Below are 24307 nucleotides of genomic sequence, written 5' to 3' on the forward strand. Positions count from 1 at the left end.
GCCTACACCATGCTGCCTAGGTTCATCCAAGGGCTTCCCCTGCCAAAAGAATGTGTAATTGGCTTCCCTGATGGTGCCGCTGTCAGCCAGTCGGGTCTCCTGGAGGCAGGCAATGTCGATGTTCAGTCGGGAGAGTTCTCTGTCAATGACGGCAGTCTTCCGTGCATCGTCGATCTGCTGTAGGTCAGTGGTCAATCCAGGACACATGGTCCTGATGTTCCAGGTTGCAAAACGAAGAGTTGGAGTCTTTTTATTTCTTCTTTTAGTCTTTCCTGGTGCAGAGTTTTGTGGCCCACTTGTCGAGATGGTTCTCTAAGCTCCACGCACCCAGTGAAGCAGGCAGGCTATGGCGGGCAGCACCTTACTGACTGGGGGCTGCCCAGCTTGAGGCGGGCGGTAGCTGTCCAGTGAGACCTGATGATCTCTCCCACCGTCAGAAGTAACCCCTGGCGCCAAGCTCTACGCCAATCGAGCTTTGACTTAGAACCGGTAAACTGCTACTTCTCGTGTTGTGCCGACGCCGTACGACGACGCTGGAGTGTCCTCTCCAGTGGAGCTATGAAGCCTGGGCAGGGTGGTATGGAGAATCAGCTGTTGCCCATGCAGCAGATCCCCCCTCTCCACGCAGCTGGTGTGCCCAAGGGAACGACGAATGCCGATACAGCTTGGCACCAACGGCGTCGCAGGAGTTGCCGGAATGACGTTGAAGTCAATGTCATACCGCCTTAGGGACTCCATCTCCGGATTTTCTGTCGGGGTTTACTCCCTTAGCCTTTCCCATGAGTGGGTATAGCCACAAGGCAGCAGAGGTTTGAAATCGGAGTTTTCCTTCTCCTAGATGAGCTACCATCCAAGGTTTACGAGTCCCATCTACCCGAAGCAACTGGTTTTAAGGCGCCAGTGGGCCGCCTTCACCCCTTCTCCTGTCAGTAGAAAACATGGTCTGCCGGGCTTCAAATCTAAGCCACTCGCGAAGGCCAGGAGCTGGATTTTAGTTGACAGAGGCAGTAAGAGACGCAGGCCGTATGGGGCATTTTGGAGGATTGGGGCGCTTGTCTCCCACTCCCACCCCGGGCAATGTCAACCTTAGACCACAGTTGATATTATCAGTGTAAAATTAACATAAATGTGCATTTTCCCGTCCAGTACCTTACTCTTTGATCTGTTAATCTCCGATTCACTAATGAACTGTCTATCTTCAATTATGAAGCTGATTAATAAAAAATTGGGGTGGGTGGGTGAACTTGAGCAAAGCAGATTTAGTATGTGGACCCCGAAAATGGCAAATGTGACAATGACATCTGGGCTCGAGATTCCACGGTGAGATGCCTCTGTTAATGGGTAGACTATCTATAAAGTTTGATGAAAAGTGACTCCTAACACTCGACTTATCGAGCGGATTTTTTTCAATGATGTCGACTTCAGTGACCTTGACCGTTCATCTCTCGACCTCGGTATCAGTGGAGAGCTACACCTGTGAAGTCTACCTATAAAGTTTCATGAAAATTAGGTAAGGAAGCTTCACTTATCATGCATAAAGGAAAACCAGATTTTCAGCTGCAATGACCACGACGTTGGACTTACAGTGCTTACAGGCAAGAGGGAGACATATACTCACGATGATATTGTAACAATTTAGTATGTCCGTCCGTCCACATGTCCGTTTGTTGCATAATCTCATCCAAAAGTACTGAATTCACGAAACTTGATACTTATGCTGTCTCTTTGGTAACCAGTTATCATTGGCTTCCGCCCCTGAGGTCCATTAAGGAAGGATCAATAATCAAACGTACAAAAATATAATTATAATGACATGTTTTAAAACCATTCTTAACATACACTCATAGGAGATAGCCCCTGCATCGCTGTTAAGGAATGTTAATGGTGTGGTGGTTAGGAAGAAGGATTGGAATGTTCAGTAAAAATTTAATGAATTTGATATGGCAGGCGCGCGCATTTTCTGTCTTTTAAATTCAAGATTCGTACGTTTGATCTCTTATCATTGACCCATGGTGCGAGGCGAGAGTGGAGATCGAAATTGTTTCCTGATAGGTACGTGTCAGTAACGTCATAAGTCAATGTAGCAAAGGTGAGTTAATCAACATCCTGGTGCGGTAGGTGGCATAGGAATCGCCTAAACTGTGGGAGACAGGCAGGCCCAGTTGGGGGGGGGGGGGGGGCATACTGCGTTTTAAATCGGGTGAGGGGAAAAACTTAAGTTTTGTGGAGGTTGATTTCTTGCTATGCCATAGCACACAGTGTACGTTTAACACTCTGTGTGTGTACCAATATTATGAAATCACCGATGGTCTATTTATTTATTTATTTATTTATCTGAATCAAATACGCCATTCTTTAGATTTTGATTACACTGTTTAAATACTTTAATGGTATGACCTTCTGCAGCACAGCTGCCCTTATTCATTTTTGGCAAACCAAGTGTGAATGCATTAATGCAGGGGTCTCAAACACGCGGCCCGCGAGCCGCATGCGGCCTGTCATGCCATATTCTGTGGACCGCAAAATGAATGGCGTCACAAGGTGTCATAAGAGATAATAAATGTGGTTCGGCCCTTGGGCCATCGAAAATGCCCTTATGCGGTCCTCAGGGTGGTTTGAGTTGGAGGCCCCTGCATTGATATATATTTCTGCATAAAATGTCTGAAATATTTTTGACTGTTTCAAATTTTATGAGCTACACAAAAAGTAGATGACATAAAATTTATCATGTATAAAATTACAATGCTTACAATAACAAAGCAAAGATTAGGTTTAAAAAAATGAAACAGTTGGTCCTATACTAATTACCTATTGATAAATAAGCCGTCTAGTCATGTTTCAACAGCTATCAGCACTCGCGCGTCACATTCAGAATTTGTATACACACCCACGTCATGTGCAATTGGTATGCAGATGAGATATATATTGGACATGCCAGTCAATCCCACTTCCTGTATTTCCCGTAATTCGATTCACATCCTGATTATCGTAGTAAACCACATGTTGCATCATGACATTTTGCTTTATGTCGGGAAGCGTTTCGTCTCATGTTGTACAGAAGAGCAACTGAGGTTAGTTTGGAGGCAGTTGGAGTATTGTACCCTTTATACCCACGGAAACATAATGGTATCCGCCCCAGACTGGCCGTAGGATTAGAACCCACACCGTTTAGGTCGAGTCAGACACGCTGACCACTGCGCTACCGCGTCTCCTACCTCAATTTGCTGCGTATGATGACATGCAGGAGGCCACAAGTACCTATTCTATATCCACAGTGGGCGCCTCTAAAAGTACATTCAAGGACATAAATTTGTTAAAACTACAATTTTGAATCTATTGTAGCAATCATTGGTTGATACGAAAACTGTTAGGATGGGTACGGTTAAATAGAATGCCACTATTAATGAACCTTACTAATATGTAATGATAAATAATCTTTACACTTAAAATAAATAGGGATATTGTTTGAGTGAAAACAACTAGATTGAGTTCTGAGTTCTAAAATGCTATAGCTACACAATACACAAAATTGATTAAAGTCCAAAATATCTGAAACAAATCACGCTTGTAAGATCCATTCAAATAACATAGAACTCCTGGTCAACTGGTCAGTGTAGTCTGTGTGCGTGTGTGTGTGTATATATATATATATATATATATATATATATATATATATATATATATATATATATATATATATATATGCGCGTTCGTGTGTGTGTGTGCTTGCAAGGTTTCAATTTAAAAAACGTTTTAGTGCCTAATCTGAAGAAAACTAGTACAAATAGACAAATAGTTAAGATATCAAATGAATTACATCTTCTACATATGCATGTACATATGTTAATAATAATAATAATAATAATAATAATGCAAACAATAAGAACTACCATCACTAATGGAATAGCATGAGAACATAATCAGGTCGGCTCAATATGCACATAAACATGCTTAAAATTGATAATCCTATGACGAACTGCTTCTGCGTAAACGGGCATTCAATGTTTTATTATGAAAAAGTCCACAAGTATAAAATCAAGCAAATTTCGATTAAAAAGGCATAATAACCAAATTAGGTCATTAGTATATCCATGCAAGTATTCTAGACATTCAAATTAGGTCATTAGCATATCCGTGTAAATAGTCTTACCGATCAAATCAGATCATTAACATATCCATGTAAGTAGTCTTATGAACATTATTAGGTCATTAACATATCCATGTAATTGTCTTGTCATGAACATTAGGTCATTAACATATCCATGTAAGTAGTCTTATTATGAACATTAGGTCATTAACATATCGATGTAAGTAGTCTTATGAACATTAGGTCATTAACATATCCATGTAAGTAGTTTTATGAACATTAGGTCATTAACATATCAATGTAAGTAGTCTTATGAAAATTAGGTCATTAACATATCAATGTAAGTAGTCTTATGAACATTAGGTCATTAACATATCAATGTAAGTAGTCTTATGAACATTAGGTCATTAACATATCCATGTAAGTAGTTTTATCATGAACATTAGGTCATTAACAAATCCATGTAAGTAGTCTTATGAACATTAGGTCATTAACATATCAATGTAAGTGGTTTTATCATGAACATTAGGTCATTAACAAATCCATGTAAGTAGTCTTATGAACATTAGGGTCATTAACATATCCATGTAAGTAGTCTTATGAACATTAGGTCATTAACATATCCATGTAAGTAGTCTTATCATGAACATTAGGTCATTAACATATCCATGTAAGTAGTCTTATAAACATTAGGTCATTAACAAATCCATGTAAGTAGTCTTATGAACATTAGGGTCATTAACATATCCATGTAAGTAGTCTTATGAACATTAGGTCATTAACAAATCCATGTAAGTAGTCTTATGAACATTAGGTCATTAACATATCCATGTAAGTAGTCTTATGAACATTAGGTCATTAACAAATCCATGTAAGTAGTCTTATGAACATTAGGGTCATTAACATATCCATGTAAGTAGTCTTATGAACATTAGGTCATTAACAAATCCATGTAAGTAGTCTTATGAACATTAGGGCCATTAACATATCCATGTAAGTAGTCTTATGAACATTAGGTCATTAACATATCCATGTAAGTAGTCTTATGAACATTAGGGTCATTAACATATCTATGTAAGTAGTCTTATGAACATTAGGTCATTAACAAATCCATGTAAGTAGTCTTATGAACATTAGGGTCATTAACATATCCATGTAAGTAGTCTTATGAACATTAGGTCATTAACGTATCCAGTTTTATCATAAGCATTAGGTCACTAGCATATCCAAACAAGTAGTCTTACCGATCAAATTAGATCATTAGCATAATTCAGAATTTATTTATATCAAATAGTGTATGTGTGAAAGCGCCGATTTCGAGTGGCCGAATGGGCATACAGACACACGAACGGACAGCAGAACACCAGTACAGTCCGTAATGAAAGTTCTTTTTAAAATAAGAAAATTATGTATCCATAATACTCATTGATTTTGCTTTGGCATTGTCAAAAATATCAACTGATGTAGCCATCCTCGTGGACAGTTCACATCAAAATTAGGAACCGTAATAGCGTAGTAGTTAGGGTGTCAGAGTCGCGGCAGGAAGGGTGCTGTTCGAATTGTGTTCAGATTAATCAATCAGTCATCTAAGAGTCACTTACATATCATTCAAAGCCAGAATAGTTTGAAACTGCTGTTGTTTCGTGTTCGATTTTCCAACTGCAATTAACTTAGTCCAACAACATTAACCAGTTTCCTCATAAACATGTTTATTAGCCAAAGCAATGATGTAAATAGAAAATAATTTAGAAATCATCAAGACTGTAAAGACAATAATAGTATCGTAAACAATATACGCAATTGCTATGTAAAGTTACAAACGTATTGGATTGGAAAGATATGAAACTAAATTAGTTTATTTTATCGAAAGTAAGCAAACGAAACAACAACAAAAAATCACTTACTATGTCTGAAAAAGAAAAGATTAACTGTTCGAAGGAAATTGCGGTAGTTTAGTTGGCAGAGCGATGGACTCGAAATCCGAGAGTCACGGGTTAGATACCCGCCCAAGTCAGCGCTAGTCGACTTTCTCGATGTGTCCTTGGAAACGATTCTTAACTTCCGTTTCCTCGGTATTATATATACAATAAAGTAATGAAAGTTGTTTTGAATTCCAACTAATCAATATAATGACTCATTTCCCTTACTAACGGTCAAGGCAAATTTACGTGGGGTGGGTGTACCAAGGAAATGGGAGCTAATTGCCTTACTTAAGGACCTAGTGAGGTAGCCGCCGCAGATATAGTAAATTTACGGCAATAATTTTAAGTGTTGTAATAAATGAAGGTAACTACACCTTTTCTTTATCGATCCATAATGAATCCGCCATGTAAATTTCGCCTGCAATAATTGCAATATTCTTTCATGCAGATATTAATGTACTCTGATATATTTTCAGAGACTATGTGAACCCAATCCACAACGCAGCTGATTCATTTCCGATACACTAACGAATATAATGGTAACCTCTGTTAGCAGGACGTATTCGACCAAGATAGGCATGATGCCACTCCACTACCAGCTCTCTAACCCACAGATGGGGAAACGTTTTGCTTTTGAATTAATGGCTGTTTAAGCAAAGAAAATGTTTGATATTGATTTGACAATGTCCAGGGTGATATCATACACTGCATTCAGATGTGTAAGAAAAAGTTTTGGTGACGATACTAATGACATAAGGGCAGTGATCAAGCTTGATTGCTTCCCGTCCGCATCACATCCTCTAAGTCGAATATGTTTGCAAAGATGGGAGAGTAAGGGAAAGGCCAACTCAAAGTTATTAGAGGTCATAGGTTATCATTGGATTGTCGACAAACGAAATCCGATCCAATAAGGCCATTGTATAATGTGTGTGTGTGTGTGTGTGTCTGTGTGTCTGTGTCTGTGTGTGTGTGTGAACTGGATTTTTAATGTAGCTGTAACAATTTTCAGTTTTATCACTACTATGTCTGCATTGTGACAGTTTACAGTGATGTCTGGCACTGGGGCTTCATGCCGCAGACATGTAGCAAGACGTCCCACCGAAACCTTATTCGGACACCAGGCCGACCAGTCTTAACCCTAACCTCTTAATGCTTTTTATTAATCTCTCTATACTTGGACTCTCTTTTCTTTTTAAACGTAAAGCGAAGCAGGAGTAAGGAAAACTGGTGTAGGTGGAATAGCCGATTTGAATATTAAGTTAGTCATGAATCAAAATGTATGATCTTGAGACAAACCGCGATACATTTGCATACGGAACTGTTTAAGTTTGAGCGAATAAATAATTTACGTTTCGGGAACGTTGGATAATCCATTTAATTGTTTTACCCGATACCCGGACTTAAACTTAAAATAAGCTGGGAAGTGAGTGTGGGTGTGGGTGGTGGGTGTGAGATATGTTAATATGTTTTGGAATTTAGTACAGCGAGCCATCGAAGTTCCTTAGTAAAACAATAAGGTGGGAATGAGATTCTCTAAAATTGTTTGAAATCTTAGAGCACTAGACAGTCACCGTGGCGGACAAACCCTTAACCTGCGACAACATCTAGTAGTAGTAGCAATAGTAGTAGTCTTAGTAATAGTGCTTAATTAGTCTTAGTAGTAGTAATAATAGCAGTATCTTGCTATTATTATTTTTATTTGTAGTAGTAGTAGCAATAGTGATATCGTTACTATTATTACTATTATTATTAGTAGTAGTAGTAGTATTTGTAAGTAGTAGTAGTAGTTAGTAATTGTAGTAGTAGTAATAGTAATATCATTGCTAGTAATATTAGTATAATTGCTATTATTATTATTAGTAGTAGTAGTAGTAGCAAAAGTAGTATCATTTCTAGTAGTAGTAGTCGTATTAGTAATAGTAATAGTATTATCATTGCTATTATTATTATTAGTAGCAGTAATAGTAGTAAAAGTAGTAGTATTTCTAGTAGTAGTAGTAGTAGTAGTAGTAGTAGTAATAGTAATATTAGTATCATTGCTATTATTATTATTAGTAGTAGTAGTAAAAGTAGTATCATTTCTAGTAGTAGTAGTAGTAGTCGTAGTAGTAATAGTAATAGCAGTATCATTGCTATTATTATTAGTAGTAGTAGTAGTAGTAGGAGTAGTAGTAGTAGCGGTAGTAGTACTATTAATATAAGTAGTAGTTGTCGAACCCACGACTTCGATTCGGAAGATTAGTGTCTCCTTCCTTTAAAGGCTCGGAAGCAATCGTAAGGATTCTGCTCAAATTGGTGAGTTTTGGCGGACGTTCATTTGGACGGCTGGTAGATGGGGAGGCGGATGAAACGTTTTAATGAAAATTTTGGAGAAATCATTCGGTTTAAATAGCCTCATCAAGTTGCTGTGACGCCATTTAAGTTATTATGCATCAACAACAACTTTGGGCTTGAAGAGAGTTCAAAATGGCCACTATTTAGATTATATGACTCTTATCAGTATACCTAGGAAAGGACAGAGGACGTTAAGAGTGGATTAATATGTGACGCTATAACGATTACTTTAGAATTTCATGATCCTGTCATTTCTTGCTCCGCTGTTTGGGTGGAGCTTACAGAAGCGGGCATCCTTAAATCAAATTGATGCGCGTTTCCGTTCTGATATGATTTGTATTATAGTATAAATCCATTGGGTCATGTGGGCGCATGTACTCTAAATAGTATTTGTTGTTCTAACTTTAACACGTATACGGCTCATCCAAAATATATAGTCACTCGTGGTTATTGACTGTATTACCTGTCTTTTAATTATCCCTTTTATCAATGTGACAGTCACCTTAACTCTCATCAAGAAACTTTCAGACCAAAATGGTGGCCAGTCACTAAAATTGGGGCAAGAAAACAGCACATCGGGTCTAATCGTCACAACATAGGGAAACACGATTTTTTTCCCCCTCCAACATGCTTGGCTTTCACTGTGGCATCACAGCGCGCGACATTCAATCCGCTTTGTCCTAAATCCCACCTTGATGTTGACCTCGTCCAAAAATGTCCACGTACAGAGTAGTAGTACCTGAACAAGTTGCGCCGTATGAATTTGTATGGGCGTGTAATTAATGATCTTCCATAGGAATATGGATGTATGAAGAACCAACTAAAGCGAATAATTGCCATTTAAAGAAATGTGTTAAGCAAATTTTAAAAAATAAACACGTTACTAAAATAGTTGGTATCGAACGCATGCATGACCTGTACCACTTTTACTATAGGTTGTATTAGGTTGACTTTAAGCTTCCCAAAAATATAATCTCAAATATGTAACGTTATTTGTTATCCAAAGGATTATTATTATTATTATTATTATTATTATTATTATTATTATTAAATATTCAGCTTCTAATGCAATCGGATTTTGACTCTTTAACTACGATAAATTTTTTCAACGTTTGTTCGCAGCAATTAAAAAGTGTTTGTATAAAACATCCCTAAAACATACATTTAAACTTCATTGTTCACGTCGATTTTACAAAAATTGTCCAAACTTATACATTGCACTCACTAAGATTCATCACAGCCCATGAGGTGAAGGAAGCCTCATATCAAGCGGTCAGCAACGTATCATCGTAATGTGTACGTATTCATGCAGCCGCCTTTACCAACCTTAAATAAAATATTGCCTTTTTTTTCTAGAATGTAATAGTCAGGGAGTTTTAACAAAGTCTATTCATTTTTAATTGTAGAGTCATTCTTTTTTTGAGGAGTAATCTCCACTTTAGTTGTGATTACAAAACTTGAACATCAACGTTATCGATTACAATGACATCGGATACTAAACTGGGTCAAGAAAAGAGGACGTTGCATCAAGCCATTATCAGTGCAAACACAGACACATTTCTTCCAATGGTCGGCTCTTTCGTTATTACATAACAGTGCGTGATTTTCAGCACGGTTTACACCAGATCACACATCTTGAATGCCCTCATTAAAAATATCCACGTACTTTAACACTGATTTTGTCGCACGCATATCCTTTTGTACTTGTATAATTGTCTCACGAAGAACGCTGATCGACGAGTAAGAAAAATTAACCTCATATTAGTCACTTCCTGGTATGTATAACCAATTCTAACAAATGATAGATCATAACTGAAATAGTCGGTACATCACGCGTATTGACTTGTGCTTTACACGATTCAACAGGTGAAAGAACTTTACACGATACCATACCACTGGTGATTGAAAACTGAACCCGAAGAGGTGAGAAGCGAACGTCACCCCAGTCCATCCGGCCTCTGTTAATTTATTACATCGTCGTAAGTTATGATGGATCGTCATTGTGGGGTGACACGCGTTGCAATCGATTTTCAATTAATATTTTAAATGTGAGATATGTGAGTGGCAAATATTTGCTGACGTAAACAATTATTAACTCGGTCTAAATCCATCGTAACAGCGTCAAAGGCATAAGCAAACATGTCCTTGAAAGTAGCATGTACGTCACTTGCTTTGATGCGAAACTTATTATCTGCTCCGATATAGAAACACTAGTGCAACATTCAGTGCCGTCTTAAGGCATGGGCACACTGGGCAGTTGCCCAGATCCTCACGCTTCTAGGGGCATCATGCTGCCCATATTGTTAATGAATATTGAAAGATCTTTTGGCAATTTAATTTTCTTTAAAAGTGAAGTGGGAAGCACGTTTCCCAATTTTAAAAAATAGTGACATCTAGCGGAATTCCTGTGGGTGGGTAGGGCCGGTAGGGGGCCCCAGTGCATTGCTTTGCCCAGAGCCTACAATGTTGTTAAGACGGCCCTGACAACATGCAGCTTCTATTACCGATACCTCTAATCGCCAACATACATACAGAGAGAGAGAGGGGGGGGGGGGGGAGAGAGACCCAACCGAGTCATACCAAGGACTTATAAAATGGCACTAACAGCTGCCTCGCTTGGCGCTCAGCATTAAGAGGTTAATGTTAGGACTGGTCGGCCTGGTGTCAGGATAATGTGACTGGGTGGGACATCGTGCAATATGTCTGCGGCATGATGCCCCCAGTGCAAGACATCTCTATAAACTGTCACAATGCAGACATTGTAGCGATATGACTGAAAAATTGAAAAATTGTTAAAGCAAATCTCTCTCTCCCTCCCTCCCTCTCTCTCTCTCTCTCACACACACACACACACACACACACACACACACACCCTTTACCTTCTTAATGAAGCATATATCACACATGTTAATCCGTTTACATAACAGTTCCCAGTGATGTCATTGTACAAAAACAACCCGAGCCTCGTTATCAACGGAATAGGTGATCGTCTGCTACTATGTTTAAGCCACAAAGAAGTCAGGTACATGTATATACTCATAAAAATATTCTTTCTGCAATTTGCACATAGCCGAAATTAGGTGAGATAAGTTTATATTAACTTGTTCTTAATAAATTAATTTAAAAAGTAAAGTCTGAGAGAAAAAAATCCACCCAAAACTATATTAGTACATATTATACATTTGTTCTTTAAAGTTAAACTTTTGATATAACAATTTTTAAAACGAGTTTGATATGACAATATGATTCACCTTGCATTTTACTAATCAACTTCATCTTCCAAATTTTGCACAATACATCTTGAAGAACAGAATACGTCGGCGTTCTTATATTTGGAATTTCAAATAACATTTCTTCACTCTCTGGATACATGAAGTTTGAAGAATAATTATTAATTTTCTCTCTCCTTCACTTCCTCCTCCTGCTCCTCCTCCTCCTCATTATCATCATCATCAAAACCACCACCACTCTCATTGTCAGATTTATCATTATATCATTGTCATTTTCGTCTTTGAGATTTGAGATGGAACAAATAATTTAAATTCTGTTCGAGTGAGAAAACATACATTTTACTCATCTTCTATTATTGTTGTGGTTCTTACACGCCTTGACATAATCATTTTAAACTCTGTTGCCTTCCGTATTGCGTCAAACATCTAGGATCCTGTACTTGACCTAAATATTTTCTTACATGGAGCACACGAAATTAATAATTTTGTTTTCTTTTTCCTATTAACTTAACTTTCAGCGTGTTTAATATTTTGTATCCCACTTTATCACAGACTGTCCATTTTCTGTTGCCAGTCCTCCCAAACCTCTACATCTACTTCAGAGAATGTTAATAGTGAATCTGTTACCAGGTGCAAATTACAAACGTTTAAAAACAAAATATTTTGCGGCAGGGTTGAAGTCGACATTCTCAATAAGGATGTACTGCACTGTTACTAATTACTAGCACGACATCACTAGCACGACATTCAATCTGGTCGAGGTTCACCATTCGAGAAGTATGCTTAATTGGGTATGTGTGTTCGCAACGCGAGTCACAAGATTCTGTCTCATCTGAATTGATTATTTTATAAAAGGGATGTCCTTCTCCAATGGTGAGTTTGATGTTCTGAGGTTGGTTGAGTTTTCGTTGCACGTATTTGGCCATTTATGAACAGCATGTAGATTTATATAAAAATTGAAGTCACAATATGGAGTTGTTCATTCCGGAAACATAGTGACGTCAGGCAGCATTGGCTGGGTTACCTGTCCTTTCAATACTCTTTATACCAATGTGACTATACAGCCAAACGTATTGGCTACTGGTCCAGACTATGAGCAAATCAAGTTTAGGTAAGACCTATAATATTAAGGAAGTGTCAGATTTAAAAAATTTTAACAGCATTTGGCATGGAAAAGGAATCCAAAATGATGACGAAATTTGTTTAATGAGAGATTTAAACGTGGTTCAAAGATTTCGGTAGATCCGTGGCTTTCTGTGGTAAATATACGACTCAATCCGGTAATTTGTAAACAGCTTGCAATGTCACCATGCAACATTACAACGGCAGCTCCAATCTTGTCTCCATCTTTTAAATTGTATGCATGCAGGAACGTTTGGCTACAATAAGCGGTTCTGATTTAATTCAATTTTACTCTGAAAATGGATTGGATTTGTTGAGGACTTTTTGAACGAACACATATAAAATATCATTTTCAAACGTTCTGACAGTAAAGGTGTTGCTTTCGGAACATAAAACTTTACAGTACTTCCACCACTGAATCTAGCTCTTTCTAAGTGATGACAAAAAATTAAAAAGATATGGAATGACATTTGGTTTCTACGCGTACTAGATTTGGTATTTGGGCTTAAGGACTGCATTATATGTGACATTATATGGATGTGAAAATAGTTTGGCATTATACTGAAAATCCAGTTTCATTCGTCTGAGATAAAATGATCGTAGTTTTGCCTCGACATGGAAGCTTTCTGAAGGCAGAATTCCAAATGCACTCAGGCAAAGTCTATGTCACTGACTGTGTATCGAATCAAGCATCGGTATGTAAGATTTACAGGCAGACACGTACATAGCAGGACCTTTGTCAAGAAAAGATCTCACGAATGAACTGTAGAATCTGATGAAGACCTTCTGGTTTGCTCCACAATCTGTCCAGAGCCTTTCATATTTGTCCCCAGGGTATCTAATATGTGGCAGATACGTGGTCTCCTCCACAGCGCGAATAAGACTTCCGTTAGCACAAAGCTTTATGTCAACTCGAACTAGAGGCAATCGTCAGAAGTGCATACAAACAGTTTCAGATTTCAAACGTTTTAAACCTGTTTTCTTCTATCCACTCCTGACTCAATTTATGCTTATCTATAGTTGACGTTCAATGATATGCAAATTCTTGTCGTATAGCAGATGAACGAGATGACGACATATAACGGTTAATGATTAAGTTATTTTACCATGCCTTTAATTTCGATGTTTCATAGGGTGAATGCAATATGCTGCTCTCAGGTACATCCATCTCCAGTTGAAAACGTTCAGAAAGGGTGGTACCTACCGTAACTCTTCAATTTCTGTCTCTCAAAGACCCCTTATTCCTAAATTGAAATAAGCAATTCATTGTGAAGTAGTTACATATGGTGTCATAAGTTTTGATGAGTCGAAAATGACGGCATTTGTACATTCTTTCTTCATGGAACTTTTTTCTAATAAGATGTTTTAAGTCGGACAGGATGGTCTATTGTGCTTTTCTGGCGTCCAAATCCACACTGAACAGGTAAGAACAATTTATTCCAAATACCAGAGCAGTCTATCATTTATCATCCGTTTTCTTTTATTACAAATATAGCTTCTGAATGAAATGGGACAATGGCTGAACGTGCTGGTTTGTTCTTTTCCAGGTTTATGCACTGATATCACCGTCGATTATCATCAATATATAGGGAAGTCGCCAGTTTCCGAAATTTGACTGAAAACGTTAAGCAAAGTATTGAGAGGAGAGCTGTATCTTGAAATTCGCTGGAATCGAAAGGTGTATTGGACTCCTCAGTATTGACTGCTTTGAAGTTTTGAGGAACCTTTCTTTACAGGTTTGTGACACAGCGGAAGGTTTTAGAATACTTCCCTTGCAATGTATTTTTCGAGAACTTTCGGCGCGAATTTTTTTTATATTTTTGTACGGTTGTGATCACTATTTCGTATTTCCATAATTCGTTGTAGAGTTGCTTTTACTTTTGCAAGTAATATTCGTACCGTACTCCATACTGATTTAAACTGCGTAGCGAGAGGTTTACCTAGAGGTATAGAATCTCCGTGTTTTCTCCTTGCTCTCTCTAAGTGTATAATGCGCTTTGACTCGGTGTGTACAGTATTTATTTAGATCTTCATTTGCTGAATTGACATTGAAATTATTAATGACCCATTTCCGTACTTTGGTGACGTGTTTGTATGCATCTTTAAATCATGGTTTATTGAAATGTTTAAAAATCCTCGAAGGAGCTTTTAGTATTGTATCACCAACGTCATCCTGGCCTATCTAATCCGACTCTCAAACAGAGTGAAACATTACCTAATCTGCCTTCTTTAATTTCCATCTTCGGTCGAAACCTTCATGTTTAGGAATATCACTTCTTAAATATATTGGAAAGTGTTCACTACCACAAAGGTCTTAAACCAACTTCCCCAGAGAAGTCAGATGAACGCAATGGATTGTGGATGGGAAGATCTAAGTTCTAGAAAGATCCCGTGGCAGGACGCATGCAACTATATTGACTTATCATTTACAAGACAAAGATTGCCTTTTAAAACAAAGTATTATCTTTTCTTTCATCTACTGCTGATAATTTGACAGGCCCGAAGTGTATGCCTGCTGTTAAAGGCGTCCAATTGTTGTTCTTGCGGGTTTAACACCATTTTTTAATACACGACAAGCTATACACGGCGGCTAGTATAACTAGTGGAGGAAGAATCAGATAAAACCCGGGAAGAACGATGGACCCACGGGAAGATACTGGCAAGCTTTCTCATATACACACACTGGCTCTAACCCACGTGGACAGAGGTGAGATGGCAGTGATCGGTAAAGGCGAACGCTTTAGATCACTCAGCCACTCAGTGTCTCCAAAGGCGGCAAGCAAACAAAATGAGTTGGTAACTGTTCAAGAAGAATGTCAACTTTAGGTAAATTGATTGGAGTGTTTGGAGGGAGATATATTGAGCAAAGTCATATATTTTTGTGTAGCAACACATTAACGAATATAGCCTGCAAAGTGGTATGGCTGGGAAAAGTTGTTCATTTTGATGACACTCCTCCAAAAGCCTTATTAGTATTTTTGTGTAAATCTGCTGACATTTGTCAAATTTGGAACATTAACTGTATCCGTGTCTTTCAAAATGTCTCATCAACGCTTACATGTCGCTTCATTTGGATTAGAATATGCAGTTCTACTGACTTCAGCGGTCTGCTGGTCTTTGGTTGGCCGGATCTTACCATTTTCTCGGTAACAGAATTGGGGATTTTGTGTGTCACACTAATTTTATGTCCACTCGGGCCTTTCAAGGCTTGAACTGGGTGGTCTTTGCTTGTATGATTACGTTTTAGTAATTGCTACACTGTCATAATCGTTATCCGTGTTATCCATTTCGCGCTCGGTTTTGATGGCTGTTGGTAAGGGTTTGCGGGAAGTCAGTACAGAATTAACTTTGACCTTCTGGCAATATAATGTTTGTTTTGGTACAGGCAGGGTTTGTGAAAGGTTTCTTCTCCACATTAAATGCACTGACGCTGGATTTGGCAGCTGTGTAATGTAGAGCTGAAGCTTCTACGAATTTTCTGGCCTGAGGAAAGCACGTGCATGTTTCCTGTTATGGTTATCCTTTTCGAGTTTCGATTTAAACATTTTGTAGAGTATGAGAAATATTCTGCCTAGCAATTCGCAAAAGAGATTTCGTCTGAGCAGAACAATCCATCGTGATCCTTCTGCCCACATCTGGGACAGCCGTCATTGTGGTGGTCATATTTATAGCAGTTGAAGCATGGATATAAATGTATCTATGTTGGGGTTTGCACCGAGACAAGGAAACAAAAGTCCAGGGTTACATTATTTGTCTCCCAGCGAGCTCATGGTTCAAACATCGACATAGATAAAAAATTTTTACCTCACACTACTTTGTCCAATTTAGTTGACATTATCCCAGTATTTTTGCAATATAGTTAGCAGATTCGATACATATATTATTAATCAGCTACTATTATTGCCTCTCACTTTTTATACAGGTCATCTGATCTTGAACTCTTTTATGAAAATCTAAACAGTTATCTAAGTAGAATCTAGCTATACATGGCTCTCTTAGACTTTTGTTAAAGTTACGGTTGTTATGTGCTGGAAGTGTTGCGCAATTAGCGTCTGGAGCAACATATCTTTGCATTTGAGAAGCTGAGCAGTATGCCTGAAGAGCATCAGTGTTGGTTGAACAATCTGATTCACTTTCAAATTTCCAAAAGCTACGTATATATTATTTCATTCAAAAATCACAAAAACATAGCCTCTTAATTGGTCGCTGTGAGATCCTTTGCCTTGGACAGTAGGGATATGATTTTAATCAGACTGGAGCGACATGCCATTATTTTGTAAATAATGCGCATTAATACGACTATGTTAATTAGGGCACTAGGATGACCTGTTGACCTTAAGTACAAAAGATCTGCGCATGATAAAATAAAAATATAAACCATTTTGTATTATTACTATATTATCATATTTAATTGATGGATGTCATATGACAATAATAAGAAATTAATTTATTTATAACGTTAACTTTTAACTTTCATCTGTTCTAAATTGGAAAACGTTCTATGGTAAGCAACGATACGATACTGTGCAGTAAAATACATGGCACAGTTCTGACGAAGTGTGACTGGATAAATATATAATTCATTACTTTCTTGGGAAATTATAGTTCTGTCCTGCAAATATGGTTAAGTGCTGCTATTCCTAGTGCAATGCTACGCTATATGGAAATCTTCTGGAATAGCGTATGGACTGATGACTGAACCACTCCGATCAGTAGGTGCAGGAGTTTTCATTTGCAATCACATTATTATGTTTGATTCAACTAGGGCGGATTGGGGTTGGGGGGTGGGGTGGGTTTCGACAACGTTTGAAGAAACCAGCTTGACATAACACATTTCTGGTTGTTGTCGGCTTTGCGGTAACTCTCGACAGAGTTTGAAATTTTGTAACCAATGATGTGAATTGCCTATGTATCTGGAGCTCTACCAGATAGCTCGATTTGGGGCGTGCATGTATATGTGTCTCAAAATGCTTCTTATGGTGTGTTATTATAGTTGGAGTCACCAGACATTGATTTTTGAGTGTTTGAGTGACATTCTTTGATGTATGTTATTGTTGTTGTATTAATTTGGTTTTGTAACACCACAAAAGACAAGGACATTTCTATTTTTAGAATAGTTCCGTGACTGAGACGACCAGAATGAGAAAAACCAGACTGAGATAACAAAATTATGGATAGCAGATTTCTCTGTCGAGTGGGTGAGAAAAGATTAGCAATGAACGGGCTGGCATGGATGTTTACAAACCCGGCTTTGCTTGATGTATGCAAAGTGACGCAACTGACTGTCAGGATGTAATGATTTGTGGGAATCAACCTGCAAAGGGACGCCATTAAATGTCAGTACGTAATGATGTGTGGGAATCAACCTGCTGTTGCGGCGAATGTTGATTCGTTTCGTTTGAGGAACGTTCTGAGAGATTATATTTTCCAGCATCTCACCCTCACTGCATCCATTCGAAACTCTTGACAAGTTGAGAGATTTGTTGTTTGAGAATACCCTAATGTGGATTGTCAGAGTGAGCTTTGCTGCTACATTATACAAGTAGCTCGACCGCACAATATTTTTAATACAATTTTTGGCTTTCTAGGTAAGCCCTGAAGCGCTTTACCTTTCACAGTGATGATAGCTTGGTGAGTTTTTCGCTCTCATCATTTCATTCAATTATGAGAAATCTTCGCTGAGTTCCCTGACTCGGACTAGTTCCTTTTTCCGATTCGCTAGTTGAACTGAGTTATTCCTGATAATTTTTAGATCATGTCACACAATTCTCTCTGAATGTATGGTTAGGTTTCACATAACGCAATGTTGTTATTTCGCCGCCTGTACCCTCCACTTGCCTGGGATCCTAACAGAAGGAACGAGATGTATGTTCATTTAATTGGTTTCTTATATCAGGGCCTCACAGGCTGATATATCCCAGCAAAGAAGAAACTTGACTAAAGTGACACTTGACATGCTATGTCCGTTGTATGGCTTGGTGAACAACACTGGGTTATGTAGTTTTAATCACTATGGTGACTGTTGGCATGTATGCAAATCAGACAAACTGAATGTCGATATGGTAGCCGTTAAATCTTAGCGTGACCTGCCGATTGACCAGGATGGAGCTTTCAGACCACAGTCTAACAGAAGCTATGACAAAAGTAGTATGTTGCATCGAAGCGGCAACAATTTGCCTCTTTATTCTACGCAACTACTATTCTCAACACAAAACACAACGCAAGACACACAGGTTGTCTCCGTTCGGTTGCCTCTTTCGACTTGCACAAAAGCGTCAGTTCCATTGTACATTCCTAGTCCCCAGAGGGCGCTAGACAATGAAATAAAATACCTGCTATACACACCGTAAACTTAACTGTATAATGTTATTCAGATTACTATAGACTGACAGCGATTTTATTTTACAACATAACGTTTATAGACCATTCTTAATGAGATCCTCATGAATATTAATGTATCGCGAAAACGAGGCTAAGCTAGGCAGATCGAGAACAAATATGGCGTCCTACTGTACATCGAGTAACGATCTGAGCTGTTTGCCAGATATTTATTTTGCATTCGTTGAGAATTTCATCACGGGTGTCTCCAAAATATAAAGTAATCCATGAGTTAATTGCAATAATTAGTTGTCAAAAAAATCAAACAATTATTTCAACACAGGCCATTTAAATTATATCACTGTAGTAAAAAAAAAGCCAGAATATGCACGAGAAAAGGGAGGAAAAAATCATATATATATAATTGCTTCTCTTGGGGGGGGGGAATTCTCAGACTTAACTTACTACAATGATAGAATTTCAACGGCCCGTGATTTAAGTGTACATTTTTCCTTACGTTTACACATACCAATAGGTTTTATCAACAGTTTCATTAATTTTTATCCAGTCGCGTTCTCTCTCTCTTTCTCTCTCTCTCTCTCTCTCTCTCTCTCTCTCTCGTAATTTTATTCACTTGTCCTCTCATCGTTTTCATTTTACTGGTGCTGTCTCTCTTCTCTATCGTGATCATTTTCATTTTTACTGTTTCTATTACTTTTTCAACGAGATAATATAGTTCACTTTTTCTGCAATTACTACTCGTACATCAATTCATAATCGATTATATGAATGCGCTGCGTGGAGGTACGCAGAGATTTCGATGACCCCGTTTTGTGGATTGGGACTAGGGGTAACATTTTCTGAAACCTAACATTATAAAATCACATACATACACGCATTTGCTTCATCGACAGAACCTATTTTGCGTTTTGATTTCTCTTTATTACATCATTCAGTTGCAAGAAAATACAAACACACCAACATTCATTCAGTTACTTAACTTAAAATTCGGCCCCTCATCACGACGTACTGCAACAATCCATTTTCTACGAAGTTCCATCTTCTTCGATGATAGAATATGGTGGAAGCTTAAATCTATGTGAATTTTAGCATTGCCATTGCACAACGGAACACAACAATATTTGTCACGATTTTTTTCCCTTGCCAGTATCAGTTGTAGCAGCCATGGTTGCGAGGTACAATGAAGCTGGTGCCTAGCTTAGCCTCGTTTTGGATTCGTTGACCAAGGGTCACATGAATACATGAATACATTCTGAGAATGGTCTATAGCTACATATTCACTGTATCCACTGTGCTAGTCGGAACACATGGGAACATGTGAAACATATTATAAATCTCCATACAATATGATAAGTTTTAAGCCTTTGTTTAGTTTCTTTGACCATTTTTTGAGCAGGCGAACGCTGATTCCTTCCGTCATTTATTTTTAAAATACAAATCTTTGATTATACGATTCGTCGGTGCAACAATTGTGGAGGTAATTATTAGTGCTGTATAGAAAATATTTTAATTTCGGTTAACCTCCATAGACATGAAAGTTTAACACGATGACCAAGTTTAGGGTTTATTTCAACTCAGGTTGAAGCTGGAATGCCACTAATTATAGCATATTTCGAATATATGCCAACATATTGTATATTTTCCAAATAAACTTACTACTAAACCTATTTGTTTTGGGATAAATGTCCAAATATCTTTAACTTGGCATGGTCCTTTCTACCCTCCCCCCCCCAAAAAAAAAAGCTCTAATAGAAATACAAGGGTAAAGAGCAATAGAAACGAATAATAAAAATACGATTTGCAGTTCAATTTATTTTGAAAATAAAGGAATTAATTTCTTTATTTTTATACCGCTGTTAGTATGCTTTACAATACGGTATGAAATGTGTCTAAGACAGACGGTCTTACTTACGTAAAGTTTAATATAAATTTAAGATATATTACTGAGTTTCTTCAGACGCTATACGTTAAAAGTATCTTACAAAATACAATTGCCTCACACAATACAAACTGGAACAGAAGGAAGAGGAGAGAGAGATTATTTTCACATTTACGATTCAGTTCGGTGTATTTGCTGTTTTGTAAGCGAATAAACAGGAATTGTAAAGAAGTGTAAAAATATATAGAAAACGTGTTTTTTTTCCTTTCAACTGTAATCTGAAAGAAAAAATCTAGATCTCAGAAGATTTTGTTGTACTTTTATGACTTTTTGAACCATACACTCTTATATTGTTTGTGAAAATGACACCTTAAGACAGTGACTTCATGCATACATTACACGCATCGTGTTTTACGATCACCCGCTCAATCTGGTGGACATGGACAGAGATGTAGAGTTCTGAGTGCCCACTGGAAGTCCACTCGGTCTGTCCACTCCATCTATTCTTGTGGAAATCCATTCAGTCCAGTGGAAGTCCGTCACGGATTTTATTGCAGTTGTAGTGGGTTTATAGCAGCCCTAGCTGATTCTATTGTATTCTCTCTGCCAATCGACAAACTAAACAAACATATGGAAGAAATCCCGACAGCGTAAACACGACCAGGGCAGACGTCTGTTTCATACTTTTACCTGTTTGTACAAACTCCGCAGTGGTAACACTTCTTCTTCTTGTTATGATTATCAGTCGCCTAGCTAGAGATACGTAAAGACGAACGCACGTAACGTAGTAAAAATGAGGTTCTGAATTGCATATATATATTCCCACCTGTCCATTATGAAGCTTACATCACGAGAAATTGCCTACTTACGGTTTACATGTACATATTGTTCTGAATCAAGCGGTAATTTCGATGTTTATCCTCAATAAATAATATTTCATAAATGTGTTTTGGGGGCTGGTTAATAATTTGTCATAGTTTCCCTGTTATCTCCATACTATATGATCCAATACCGACTTTGAATGCTAGTTAATAATTTGTCATAGTTTCCCTGTTATCTCCATACTATATGATCCAATATCGACTTTGAATGCTGGTTAATAATTTGTCATAGTTTCCCTGTTATTTCCGTTCTATTTCCAATACCCACTTTGAATGCTGGTTAATAATTTGTCATAGTTTCCCTGTTATTTCCGTTCTATTTCCAATACCCACTTTGAATGCTAGTTAATAATTTGTCATAGTTTCCCTGTTATTTCCGTTCTATTTCCAATACCCACTTTGAATGCTAGTTAATAATTTGTCATAGTTTCCCTGTTATTTCCGTTCTATTTCCAATACCCACTTTGAATGCTGGTTAATAATTTGTCATAGTTTCACTGTTATTTCCGCACTGTTTTCAAAACCTACTTTAAAGAGATTAATAAACGCAGTAATACACATAACAATCGACAAGAGAACGAACCTGTCCTATTAATATCGGACATGTACGATCAAGAACACTGAAACATTATGATATACATTTCATAATTCTTTACAAAGTGTATTCTACAAGAATAATATGGCATCGTATATTAAAATAAAAGAGATACACGAGCTAAACTATGAAAAGGTTTTTCTGCACTTTTACCATTAAACTTTGAAAATAACATTGAATATGAGAGTACTGCATTTATGGTAAAGGCATGAAAGTGTGTACACTGTACTGGCTGTTTTACTCTATCAATGACCATTTGGGTCAAGAACAAAGTGATTTCTATGAAGAACAAGAAGTTACTTCTGTCCGCACTTTTTCCCATGAAATCGACATGCAAAACTGGGAACTGGCTTGATAAATGTCTTACTCTGAGATCACTGGCTACGCCTGTTTCTGTAGCTTCCTGCCTCCATTCCACATCAGTCAGTCAGTAGAGTTCCACATATGTACAATCTACTGTTCAGTATCGCGCTTGAACGTTTCAAGATGTACAACAACTATTGAAAGAAAATATCACAAAACCACACACCTTAAAACTAAACAGATGTTGACATGTGTAAAAAAATGAAATGAGAAATGCGTTTGATGTTAAGTTCTCATATACGTTATATATAAAACCAGGCCGGATTGGGTAGGGGAGTCCGGACTTTCCAGAGCCCACACACACACTCGTTAAAAAAGTACATACATACAAAAACGTACAGTCGCGTGTCACTTGAAATTTGACGGTAAACGGACAGAAAATTACTGGACAAAAATTCACAAAAACACGTTGAACAAAAAGTCACAATTCAGATCTGTGTTGTTAAGTTGAACTCCAAGGACAAAAAGTTACAATTTATATTTTTATGTTATGATGAACATGTAGGACAAATGTTACAGGACAAAATGTCACATTTTAAATTTTTTTATGCTAAAAAATGATAACATTATTAATGATAACAAAAACACAAAAAAAACAACGTATTACACTGAACTTAGAGCAGCTGTAATGGACAGGAAGGTGTGGTTTCGATAATAATTTAGGAATTGTTTATTTGGTTTGATTACATGTTGTTTTTTTTTCTTTCAGGAAGAGTGATGTTGATAAGAATGTAGCAATGGGAGGCATGGTTTATTTCTTTAATTACTACGTAAACAATGTTACAGGATATGGATGATAGACACAAATGCCTGATCTCTCATTATCAAATTAAATTTTACGCAGGAAATGGCGGTTTTGAGGAGTAAGAAGAAGACTTCAAAATTACTTAATTTATATTGTGACTTGTTGAATTACATCATTTTCATATCTTTAATAAAACTAATTGTGACATTTTGTCCTGTGAATAATTATCCAACACATTTTTTTATAACTCTGAAAATCACATCTGAGACTTTAATCAGTACGAAGCTGATGTTTTTGCCTTATTCGTTACTCTATGGGTCCCCTGACACCGTCCTCGCATCTAATCCCTATGACAAGTTATCCCCTATGTGCGCCGTTGTCTGTGGTTCATTATTTCTGTCCCGCTTGAGTTGAAACCTACAGGTTTATACACACACGTAACACTAATGAGCTAGTCATGGAGGTTAGAGTCTCGTACAGCTGTCCATGTCCCCATAAGATAACAAATAAGACAAAAGCCCACTTTCGTAGTATTGTAGGAAGCAGTGATTGTAAAAACGAAACTCATGCAGATAAAGTTAGTAATGTACCTAGACAGGCAAGTCTATGGTAGCGATCAATAAACACACTGCGTGAAGATTTGTTTTTTGTTCTGTTTTTTTTTCTTTTTTTCCTTTCTCGACTGTTCCATTGTTTCCTATTTGTACTTGGAGTTTTCTGTGATTTTCCATTTCCGTCAGAAAAGTTTCAGACTCGACCGCACGGATTATTTTAACCTCGATTGCTACCGGGTACAATTGCTGATCGTAA

General features: G+C 37.6%; 1 long non-coding RNA gene across 3 annotated transcripts; it reads left to right on the plus strand.

The window, feature by feature from the left end:
• Window positions 1-1099: 1099 nt before the first annotated feature.
• LOC149795422 (uncharacterized) lies at window positions 1100-24065 on the plus strand. 3 transcript variants are annotated; one of them, XR_016422325.1, is made up of 3 exons: window positions 1100-1510; window positions 14243-14431; window positions 23462-24065. It is a non-coding gene; the product is annotated as an uncharacterized LOC149795422 (long non-coding RNA). The 3 variants fall into 3 exon arrangements; XR_016422324.1 differs by lacking the exon at window positions 1100-1510 and adding an exon at window positions 11177-12446; XR_016422326.1 differs by lacking the exon at window positions 1100-1510 and adding an exon at window positions 12460-12684.
• Window positions 24066-24307: the final 242 nt, after the last annotated feature.

The sequence above is a fragment of the Sinohyriopsis cumingii genome, chromosome 7, assembly GCF_028554795.1.
Source record: "Sinohyriopsis cumingii isolate HCF-2022 chromosome 7, ASM2855479v2, whole genome shotgun sequence".
NCBI classification, from domain to species: domain Eukaryota; kingdom Metazoa; phylum Mollusca; class Bivalvia; order Unionida; family Unionidae; genus Sinohyriopsis; species Sinohyriopsis cumingii.